At 44.6% G+C, this 12440-nt stretch overlaps 1 protein-coding gene across 3 annotated transcripts in view; it reads left to right on the top strand.

Moving 5' to 3' along the window:
* Positions 1-12440, top strand: part of OLFM2 (olfactomedin 2) — a 219537-nt gene that overhangs the window by 62924 nt on the left and 144173 nt on the right. The gene's annotated exons all lie outside the window — the stretch shown is intronic.

Genomic DNA, 12440 nt, shown 5'->3' with positions numbered 1-12440 from the left:
CTAGGAAGGCGCGCCCCGCGGAAGAGCTTTCCAGGCGCCGGGTCCCCGTTTCTCCCCGGCCCTTGCCATCCCGCGTTGGGCGTCTACTAGTTTTTCTAGGCCAGCCATCCCTGCTTCTGAGTGTGCTGACACGCGCGCGCGCGCGCGCGCGCGTGTGTGTGTGTGTAACCCTGGAGAGAGAACTTATTTACCAGCAGATTTTTGAGGGGGTGGTGAGTGCCTGGACGGACGCTGTTCAGTCACACCCACACTCCAGCCTCTCCAACGGGTCTTTCGCCGGGTGACCTAGACCTCCTCCCCGCCCTGGCCTCCAGGATCCCTATCTGGATGCCAGTCACCAATGGGCTCAAGACACCGGACGTTTCCGCGCGGGAGATTTGGCTCGCGTGAGCGGACTGAAGGGCTCGGGCAGACACCCAGATTTCCTTGAACGAACGCGCTTTGCATGATCCTGCCTAGGGCTGCGTGATTTCTGCCTTGCGTGTCTTTGCTGCAGCTTGGGCCGCTAGAGTCTCTTATCCAGTCGAGACCGATCTTCTCCCGCTTTCCGCTCCTCTCAGACCACGGTTGGCTTCCTCTTTCCTCCGCCCCGCAGCTCCTTCAAGTGTTTCTTTATTCCTCCAGATCCACCCCACCCCATCCACAACGCTTCCCACTGACCGTGGGGAGTGGAGGATGGCAAGGCAATTTTTCTCCCCCCTTTCAACAGCCCCTCTCCAGATCCTGGCTAGATGCCACCTTCTGTGGCTCCTTGGTGAGTGGAAAGGGAGAGCCCTCTTCCCAGCCAAACTGGGGCTTCGGCATCGCGGTAGCTGCGACGGATTTCTCCCTCTGTCCCTCCCAGGCTTGTAGCCTGGCCGCTTTCGGGTGTGCACGGACGATCTTCAGCTCGAGATCGTCCCAGGATGCCGCCAGCATCCGCACTTACTCCAAAGGCGCTGTAGCTTCCTTACGTCCACCTTGGGGTTAATTTGGCTTGATTACCGTATTTACGCTAAATCTGGAGAAAGAAGAACTCTTCTCTCTCCCCCCCCCCACTTTTCTTCCCGCCCCCATTCCTTTCACGCTTGTCTGAGTAGATTTCTCTACTACTAGAAAACTTTCCCCCTTTCTTAAAGGAGAAGCGCTTGCTTTGTGTATGAGAAGAGGCAAGAGTTGGTTCAGAAGAGCCCGTGGGTGGTGGACTCTGCAGGCTTTCTTGGGTATGTGCGGGAAGAAAATATTGGTCCTCCTCTCAAGTTCCTGCAGCGAAGGGGAACGTTCTTGCAGCTGGGCTGGGACAATCTTTCCCTTTTCTAATCTAGACAGTCATTTTTAGAAATCGGGGCGGGGGGCGGGGTATAGGTGTCAGCTTAAATAGTGTCTAGCAAATGTGCAGATACAAATTCCTGTATAGAGCAGATGTTAGTACCGCGGGGTGGGGGTGGGGAGTAAATGTTTTATTCTTTGATGCGATCAAGCCTTCCGTTGCCTGGAATTTTCTGACGCATTTGATGGACATTTCTCCAGGGAAATTTGTGTTACAATAAATGTGCTAGTCTACGCTTCCACAAGACTCTGTCTGCATCTGTCTCTGTCTGTCTGCCTCTCCCTCTCTGTGTCTGTGTGCGCGCGTGCATGTGTGAATTTTCCCTAGCTTTGTGTCCCATTTGCAACCGAGCAGAAAAATTCTATGTCCCGAACCTAGAGCTGCCTTTCCCTGGATAAATCAGTGCAGTGCTGGAATGATCTTTAAAACACATCCATACAAAGGGCTTCTTTCATATTCAAAAAGGAGCTGTTGATTGGAGTAACAGGTTTGTTGTCTGGGACTGGGCAGGTTTCTCTGGAGAGATTAGGGAGTTAAAGGACTGACACCGATTAGAATGACTCCCTCACAGCTCAGCTACTAATTCATTGATATAGAATTATTAGTGGAGCTGGATCCTGTGCTGAAGTCCCTCTAGTGATTATTGCTTAATGGCACAGCAGGCAACATTGTCTGTCTGGAAACATTGATCATGGGATTATGTGTGTACATGTGGACACTGCCTGTTTCCAGAGCTCCATTATTTTTTGTTAGATTTTGTTAGATTTTTTGTTAGATTTGTCAGTTTTTAGCAGAGGTGATAAGTGTGTGAATGCAGTTGCCCAGCATGACAAAATAATTACCTGTGAAAAGTAAGTTGTAAAATGTCCACTTAATTAAGGAAAATGTAATCTTAATAAGAATCACAATTCCTGCTCACTTCTGTGAAAGGGATGGGTAGGATTTAGTAGGGCCAGTTGCACATGAGTTTTCCACTCGTCCCAAAATGTAGGGGCTGGGAGAAGGAAGCCCCCCCCCCCCGACATTGAACATGTCAGGTATTAAGACATGTATGCAAGGTTGTAGATGTTGTGAAACAGAAAATACTCTTTATTGAGTGTGTGTGGAATCTGGCAAGTGGCAAATGAATGTTTGGGAGCAAGTGAATGTAGGAATTTCTGCCAAGGAGCTTCTTTGGCAACTGGCACGCCCCCCCCCATGCCACCACAACTGCATTCCATCTCTGTAGGCTGCAGCTAACATACCCACTTAAAATGTCCATCTCCTGATGTTTCCTTCCTGCCTACATGGATCTGACTTCAACTAAGTCAAGACTGAGATATGACATTCATGTCCCCCACTTCCATTGTAAAATGTAGTGGTACCTCAGGTCAAGTACTTAATTCGTTCCGGAGGTCCGTTCTTAACCTGAAACTGTTCTTAACCTGAAGCACCACTTTAGCTAATGGGGCCTCCTGCAGCTGCCGCACTGCCGGAGCACGATTTCTGTTCTCATCCTGAAGCAAAGTTATTAACCTGAAGCAGTATTAGCGGAGGTCTGTAACCTGAAGCGTATGTAAGCTGAAGTGTATGTAACCCGAGGTACCACTGTACACATTTGTCAGTTCAAGTAGTGCTGGTTCTTATTGCTTTGGCACTGCATCTCGAACCTCACTCTGATCAAAATTGTCCTTTGTCTTTCACATGTGTATAATGTGGTTGTAAAACTTCCATGGTCTTCTAGAATGTGACGGATCAAACAAACAAGCAAGCAAACCAACCAACCAACCAACCACTGGTGTGTTCTTCTGCATTTGATGGATCTACCATTCACACGCTCACATAAATAGTGAGCGATTCAAAGGTGTTTTCTGTGTTGCATGTGGAAGTGCTCTGTTTTCATTCTAGAGCAGCTTCTTAGCCTCTTGCTTACTGACTATGGGCAAAATTGGAACTATGCAAGCATGCATTGAAGAAAGAAGGCTCAGTGGTGCTCCTTTGCTATGGATCTTTCTTCTCTTGCTGTGGAGCTTCCCCAAGGAGCTGATCCCAAGGGTATAGAACTGTCCCACCCTCTGCACAATAGGGCTAGGCCACCATAATATATATGGGTGGGTTTTTGGGTGTGCTTCAATGCTCCTTTGCATTCAGAACTCCTTTTCCATGGGAGGAAAAATAGTTCTAGCTTAGACTTCTTCCTCGTACATTTTGAGGAGGATGAGAGCATTCAAACATGAGTTCTCTCGCAGTCTTAGGAGTGAAGTACTGAACCCCATGCTTTTTTATTTTCATGAATTGCTTCTATAGATCTTCTGTAGGCAGCTTCCATATGCCTTCCCCCATGACCATAGTGGTTGGTTAGTTGGAGCCAGGGATAGGGGAAGTGGTAAAAGTGTAATCCTAGGGCATGTGGCAGGGGTGGGGGTGGAGAAGAGGACAGAAATTCTTATTTCTGTTAATGATGTAATATGAAGGCAAGAGAACAGCAGTTATTCTGTATCGATTTAGGATTGAATGGTATCTTTCATCTCCACTATTTGATTTAATATCATTTGGTGGCTGACAGCTGACTGTCTGCACTTATTTAGCTATGCTTGTAGTGATACAAGAGTTCTGTGTTTTGCTAGATCTCTTATGGCCTGTTCATGCATTAAAGCCATCATAATATCATTGTCCTAGTGATGAACTGGTGCATATGTCTCAGCCTGTAATGTTAGGGAGTTGTAGTTGTGAGTGCAATAAGGTTAATTTCCAGCTTTCCTTTCAATCTAACTGATGACATCTATCCCCTGCTATTGATGAAAATATGGTTCTAAAGGTTTGGTCTCTTCCCTTGCTGCTGCACCATTGCATGCTTAGGGATTCAGCACTACCATAATGTGGACAGTTCTGTTAGACAATACAGCTCTGTATGAGTGAAGCTTCCTTTGTTTCTGAGAATGGAAGTGTTGGGATTTGTTCTCTTGCAAGTAGCCAGGATGAAAACTATCTTGTTTGTTTCAATATGGTCAGAGGCAGCTACTGAATCTTTGTCAATACATAAATGTAATCATCTGGCTCTTAATCAAGTAACCAACCGATTTTTAAGCTTAATCAAGTTTTTTTGTGTTGATAAGATTGTGTTCTGAAGTCTACTGTTGATTATACTTTGTTGCTTGAAATTAATCCTCTTGTCCTGTACAATTGTAGCTCCTTCCACATCTAGGCTTGATTTTTTTCAGAGGCACCATCTCAGAGCTACGAGATGGTGAACTGTGGCATTGTCCATTCTCTCTCTCTCTCTCTCTCTCTCTCTCTCTCTCGATGATGATGATGAAAGGATTGTTGTTGTTGTTTAGTCGTTTAGTCGTGTCCGACTCTTCGTGACCCCATGGACCAGAGCACACCAGGCACTTCTGTCCTCCACTGCCTCCCGCAGTTTGATCAAACTCATGCTAGTAGCTTCAAGAACACCATCCAACCATCTCATCCTCTGTCGTCCTCTTCTCCTTGTGCCCTCCATCTTTCCCAACATCAGGGTCTTTTCCAGGGAGTCTTCTCTTCTCATGAGGTGGCCAAAGTATTGGAGCCTCAGCTTCACGATCTGTCCCTCCAGTGAGCACTCAGGGCTGATTTCCTTAAGAATGGAGAGGTTTGATCTTCTTGCAGTCCATGGGACTCTCAAGAGTCTCCTCCAACACCATAATTCTAAAGCATCAATTCTTCGGCGATCAGCCTTCTTTATGGTCCAGCTCTCACTTCCATACATCACTACTGGGAAAGATGAAAGGATAGATGAGCTAAATAAAATTAATGGTCTAGGCAACAGGTCTTATGATAACAAATTAAAATGCTTGTGTCCCAACAAAGCAATCATACATTCAATACCATGTCAAAGCTAAACTGCCAAAATATTATTTTTCAACATCAACAGTTAGCTTTTAAAATAAAATTTAAGCAAGGGGGCATGAATAGTTTTGAAGACAATACAGACCTTGTCACATCTATCTGTTCCAAGCAGCTTTTATTCCTATGGATCCCTTTTAATTTTGATGGAAAAAAGTCCCCAGTAAATGTGCTTGAGAGCACAGCCTTAGAAATGTTTTTGTTTTTGTTTTAATGACAGTTTCATGTCATTTTTGATGAGTATTAAAGCATTACTTACTGGTAGCCATTCACTGATATTTGAAGGGGGGGATTAGTTTGGAATAGCCTGCTTCAGAATGTTCTCTAATGAATTACGAAGTGGGTTTTGAGTGCCTACCCTATTGCAGTGATTCATGACAGTATCTGCCAGGAACTATGTATGTAATAAGGGTGGGAACCTGCCTCCTGCAATGAGGAGCTAGTCATAGCGGCAGGAACTGTAGAGGTTCTGTAACCCACATTTGATGCATCAATATTTTTTTCAATTATTTTAAAATGTTTATAAATGTCCCTTGAGATACTCTGGCAGCAGCTCACTTATTGTATGCTAGGGCAGGTGAGTGTGCTGCATGGAAAAATAAATTTTCTCCTCTGATCCAGCCCAGCAAAGAAGCTACTTGCTACAGCTCTTTGTGAGCCATTGCTCTGGCCTTTGCCTGATATCTGTATCAGGTGAGAATGCTTGATCCATTTGCCAGTGCTGCTGTCAAGGGTCAGAAGCCAGGGCTTCACTCAGCAGCATGTGCAGGAGGCTCTCTAAATGCAGCAGGGTGACTTACCACATTTTGATTGCTGGGACACCACCTATGTGATCTAAGGAGCCCCCCCCCCGCCCCCCATAAGACTCCTGACGCAGAGTCTCAGATGAATTTATTCCCCTTGGAGGAGGAATGCCCCAAGCAGCATAGGTTTCTCTTTGGAGGAGTGGTGCTGTAGCTCTTAGGCTTTAATAATCTTAAAAGCCAACCTTGCTTTTTGTAAGAATGAAATGTGCCTCCAAGAAGTGTGTCCTAGTGATTAGATGTAGGAAGCCATCTTAGACCAAGCCAGCCCAGGGGTTCCATCTGGCTGAGTATTGTCCACACTGACTGGCAGCAGCTCTCCAGGGTCTCTCCCAGTCCAACCTGGTGATGCCTGAGATTGAACCCAGCACCTTCTGCACATGAAGTTTATGCTCTACCTCTGAGCTTCTGCCCTGCAGCTTAGTACTGTTTTATGCAGCAGGTGGGCCAATAGTCAGTAACTGCTTTTAGATGTTTTTAATTAATTACTTTTAGAATGTTTGAACTCGTTTTTTAAAATGTTTCTGCTTTTACATTTTTCAGTTGTTTTTCAATTGTGAATTTGTTTGCTACCCAAGGTTCCTTTGGGAGGAAGTGAAGGATATGAATTCTATAAATTAATTAATACATAAACAGGCTGCAGTTCTGTACACATTTATGTGGGAATAAATCCCACTGGACTAGGATTGTGATATATATAGGTGTTTTTAATTGTAAGCCATGTAAGAGCTAGGCTGGCCTTACCTTTTCCTAATAAACAACAGTAAATATTTTAGAGTGCTAAATGTGCTTCACTTACAAATCTTGTTACAACAACATTCTAAGGGTCTTCTCGTTGGTGACACCACAGCTTGTGGAATTCTCTTCAGAGGGGCACTGGCATGCTTTCTCTCTTTTCATTTTTTAAGATGGTGTTTAAAACATTACTACTACCACTACTACTACAGAAAGTGTTTTATGATTGACTTGGCTGTTTTGTTTCATTTTACTGTGTTCCACTCATTTTTGATCTTGTGTATCTTAAGGATTTTTATTTTATTTTTTTCATTTCTTTTTATTGAGTTTCACTTAAATAACCAAAAGAAAAAACAAATCAACAATTTCAAAAGAGATATCCAAACATAACACAGAAGTAACATCAGGATTAAGGATTTTTAAAGGGTTTTTAATTTTTTTAAAATGCTACATTTGTATATACATCCCACTTGGATATAATTAGTCTGAAAAGCATAGTATGGCTAGCTTATATAATTGAGGCTGCTCATTATGCCCATATTATACCCAGATAAGTGTGCAAAGGACTGGAAACTTAGAGAATTATCAGGAAAAGAGATATTTTCATTTCTCGACTTTTGGCCTACTATACTATACTGGCTTCCATTACCTGAAATATTAACGTGTTCAAGACCACACAGTGAGCTGAGTTCTGAATTCTGGTCTAAATGATGTTTATTCCACTTTGGTTCCTGGACCCATGGTAGCTTTTGGGTTTTTTTAGATAGTTTTCCATTCTTAACCATCAGGTTGGGCAATCCCTGTCTACAGTATGTTCTACCTCTACTGTTGAGGCACTTTGCCTCTGAATACCAGTTATGGGGAACTGTGAGTGGGGAGAGGGTCTTGCACTCTGGTCCTGCCTGTGGGTTCCCCCTATAGGCATTGGGTCGGCCACTGTGAGAACAGGGTGTGAGACTGGATGGGCCATAGGTCTGGTGCAGCTGGGGTCTTCTTATGTCTTAGCCCAGGCTTTGGGGGTGCAGGTACCTAATCGTATTGTATCTGACACTTTAGGGCAGCCTTCACCAGATGTGTTGGATAACAACTTCCATCCTAGGCTGTCTGGGTCTGATGAGAGTTTTAGTCCAAAACATCTGGAGGGCATCAGGTCGGTGAAGACTGCTTCAGAGACTGCCATGATCAGCAGCCAAACATTCTATATTACTGAAGAGCAGCTGAGTGTCAAGGACCATAGAAAACAACTGTTACTACAGGAGCCAACTCTTAGGGGCTGAGATCCCTTCAGTCCCCCAATAAAATATTTTAGGGGGCTGCCCCCGCAAAGTTTATGGGTATTGCCATTCAAATGGTGTGTGTGCTGTGTCATGTGACCAATTATGTGGGGCAGGGCTTCCCTGCCCCCCCAATATTTTGTTCAAGCTGGTACCCCTGATTGTTACACAGCATATCTGCTGCAGGAGCTGAAGCAAAAATCTGTGTTTCAGATTTTAGGACTGGCTCATTCTGATGAACATTCAGATTGAAATGCACTTCCTCTGGGCAGCATCAAATTCAAACAGTGCTGGAACTACTCTGAATCTGAATGAATTTGAATTCAGATGAGTTAACATGGATGCCAATAAACTGCATTAATTCCACAGTGAATTCACTTTAGGCAATTCAGCTTCCATTGATTTTTTTATTTATTAAGAAACACATTTACATTCATTTTAAATTAATGATTATGAAGTGCATAGTGAGCTAGCTGGCTGGAAGGAATGGTCAATACATCGTATTGAAGTCAGCTTGAAAGTTTTGGTTTAGAACAAGGGTCGGGAACCTTTTTTGGGCTGAGGGCTGAATGTTGCTCCCTGCTTCTTGGGCAAGAGTCCTAGAGTCACCTTGCTACACCTCCACCTGTCTGCTTCAAGCCTCTTGCATACTGATACCCTGCAAATGGGCATGGGAAATGGGGACTGCAGAGCTGAAGGGCAGCATGTGTTGGTCTCTTCCATCAGCGCAGAGGACCAAAGACCACTGAGGGCTACTCTGCCCATCTTCCAGGAAGAACATCATGGCACCTGGGAGGCCATTCTGGCCCCTTCCATTGACCAGAAAAGGAGAAACTGTAGGAAGCTTGATTTCCCCCCTTGCCTTGCTAGAAAGAATGCTTTTCTCCAATTGCCCTAGGAGTGCAGGAGTAAGGGGGAAAGGACTCTCTGCCCCACATCCATTGGCCAATGAAACAAGAGCCACCAATTGCTATTGAAGAAAGAACACCAATAAGAAAAGTTCAGCCTGGCCGTTACAGGACATAAATGCCCATTTCTGTCTTAATGCTTCATTCTGGCTGTAAAGATCTATCTCCCTCCCCTACCTATTTCCTTCACTCTTTTCCCATGTATGTCTTGCCCCCACTTTGTCAAAACATTGATGGCAGGGGGTCCTGTCTTTCCCTTAAGAAATAAAAATAAACATAAACTGATGATGTGAGCTGCTTTCAGAGACAATGATTGTGTGGAAAGGGGGATAAAATATGCTATATATGTGGGCAGTGCAGAGCCTAGAGATATTCAAGATTGTGCTATGCTCAACTTCAGTTCATTTCCAAAGCTAACCCAGAAATCAGCAGGCTTTGGACTGGCCCTGAAAATACAAGCTGTGGTTTCAGTCTAGATTCCTGTGACCATAGAGCCCCACCCCTCAGTTCTCTTTGTGGGCATCAATGGTAGACTTTCATTAAAGGAGTAAGTATGAAATGTTTTGTCATGTAGGATGCAGAGGCTAGAAGCCACTGAGCATAATGTTGCTGGAGCAAAAACAAAACACACTCTCTGAGTAAACCAGAAGATTTCCAGTGCTGTTCCTCTGAATGCAGTCTTGTTTCACACTGAACACTTTTTAGCTTATTTTGAACATCCTTTGAAAGCATTCTCAATTATTATTAGTTGTTCCCACATAATGATCTGTTTCTTGAATACACAGCTGTGAATTTTACAAGCAAGAAATTAAGTGCAGAATGTCTTCAATGTATTCACGCTGAAGCTGAATTCACTGTGGAATGAGCTTGCTTCAAAGCTTTTAGAAAAGTAATTTGAACTGAATTAAACTTGCATCCCAATTAATGCTAAACTGAACATCCCAGGAGATGATGGTACCTTAGGGTTATATAAGTGAGGTGGTTGAAAGGCATACCAATATATGGGTGAGCTGTGTTCTTCACCCACATGTGTCCCATGCAAAAATTACAACTTCATTTAATCTAATACAGTACCTTCCCTTGAACTCACTGGGACTATATTTGGGTGCTTTTGTTCCATAGCAGGGATGGATAACCTCTTCTGGCCAGATCTTCACTTTCTTATCCCTCAAGGGCCAAATTTGACAGGTAATGCTGCACTTTGACACCTCAACTGTTGGGACTTCAAAGGGCAGTGAGGGGCTCTTTGAAAGCCCTTTTGCAAAGAACCCCACACTGCACTTTGGCTTTGCATGCTTGTTTCCAGTAGGTGAACAGGTGTATGCAGCCAAACTGAGCTGGATTGAACCTACCACTCACCAGGTGTTGAGCAGAGGGTTTGATCTTGCTTGCTGCTGGAGTCTGCTCACCAGTTCCCTGCAGGGAACGCACTGGCAAAGCAGATCCCAGCAGGAATGAAACTCTCCTTCTGTCCATCAGCTGACAGCACACAGCCTTGGTCAGCAGAACTATTATGACCCATTAAAGAAGGCAAGTGGGAGAATTCACGTAGAGGAACTGCTAGCCTTTCCTCCCCTTTCCCCCATGATGCCATGTTGCACAAAATGAGTCAACCCATTCAACAGTTTGGTGTGGCTTCTGTTTCAATTTGCCTGTGACTGAAGCATACAGTATATACAAATTTCTTTCCTGTCCTCCTGGTGCCCATGCACTACAATCCTTTAATATCATAAAACAACTCATTCAATAAAAATGTGGGGTGGGGGAGAGTGCAACAGAGGCAGGGATCACAGATAAAACATAACCTTGGAAACCTAAGGTACCTTTTGTTCTAGTTACTGTTCCTACCCACTTCATGTGTACAGCTGAAGCAGATGCTTCCAGCTCTTGACTTCTTCTCTTTGTACAATTTTCTGTTTCTTAAAATCAACAGTATTTTAAAAAGAGGGGAAAAGATCAAGTACTTAACAGATGAAGGTCTACTGTAATAAGTGTCCGTCAACCTGTGTAAGATAGCTGGGGAGGGTGGGGCACCTGGTAGTTCATGGGCCAAGTGTTGAGGCAGACCCTGAAAAGGCCCTGTCTCTTGTTGTTGTCACTGACACAGAAGACCTCTTCTCTTGATCTGAGAGTAGACATGGTAGTATGGGAGAGGTAATACCTGAACCCATGCCTATTCTGTTTTGGCTCTGGTGGATCTATTCTGGCATAGTTCTAGTTTGTCAATATATCATTCATATTAGGATGCCGATAGGCCTTGAGATGGGGAAAATTTACTGGTTACTATAGTTTTTTGTTTTGTTTTTTACATTTCTGCCTCACCTTTTCCCCCCAAGGACCTCAGGGCAGCATACATGCCCCATCCCCATTTTATCCTCGCAACAATCAGTAGTGGCTGGTGAGGTGCAGCCCTGGTGCTTACTGAGAAGGAGGGGGAAAGGGCAAGGCACGGGAAGTGTGGCCTGGTGGTGCATGGCAGCAGAGGTGTCAGATTGGACAGCCTGCCATGCTCCTTGCACCTCACTCTTTCCTGCTGGCTCTCAGTAATCACCAGCAGCCCACTGTGTGGAGAGACAGCCTGGAGAGCAACAGTGTCCTACCTATAACGTCTCCCCAGCCACTACTGTTCAGAACCCTGTAAGGTTGATTAGGCTGAGAGATAATGGCCCAAGGTCACTATAGGCACTATAGCTTTATAGGCACAAAGGAAATTAAAACTGGCTATCCCTGATTCTTTTCCAACACAACTGCACCATGCTGACCTTATGCTTATCATTTTTTTAGAGCAGCTTACCTCATTCTGGATACTGAGAAGCTGCTACATTTTCTGGAACTTTGCAAACCTTCCCACTACAAAGGATTCTGCCTCTAAAACAATTAGATCTTTTGTTAAACAAGCATGTGCTGGTGATTTCTTAAGTCATTTTATTGAGACCACCTGCTTTCCATTTTAATAGCACCTTTCACAGCTGCAGAGAGACTGGCTGAGCTCCATACCCTGCGGGAAAGTACTTGACCTGTGCAGAATTACAGGCCTCTTTCCTCCTCACCTTCCTCTACTAGTCTGATGCTGAAGCAGGTTGAAGATCAAGCAGCCATTCTTTCCCCTGACTGCGACATCACTGTTTGAGAAACCCAACTTAGATGTTCAACTTTCATTTTCCCAGGCTACCAGGCATTTTATCAGTTTAGTCAGTCAAACACTAACCCCACCACCACTTGTATTGTGTGGTGGTTCTCTCAGATCGGGGGGGGGGGGAGGCTTTGACTCCTTGTTGAGAAGGGCTTTGTAAAGCTGACCAGACCCTGTCCTTGTTGGGTGAGGAAGACAAACATGTTCTTCATGCAAAGTGGAATTACATGGGTGATGTGGACAGGACAGCAGTTGGACCAGCACAAGTCTTTAGTAGTCAACTATGATTTATGAGACGGAAAAACTGTCTGTGGACAAACACTGGCTCCCTCGGCCAGTAAAGTGAGATGAGCACCGCAACCCCAGAGTTGTTTGCGACTGGACTTAACTGTCAGGGGTCCTTTACCTTTACCT

This window comes from Podarcis vaucheri (genome assembly GCF_965113315.1).
Source record: "Podarcis vaucheri genome assembly, chromosome: 2".
NCBI lineage: Eukaryota > Metazoa > Chordata > Lepidosauria > Squamata > Lacertidae > Podarcis > Podarcis vaucheri.
The sequence above is the reverse complement of the archived record's forward strand: the minus strand, read 5'-3'. Positions and strand labels throughout refer to the sequence as shown.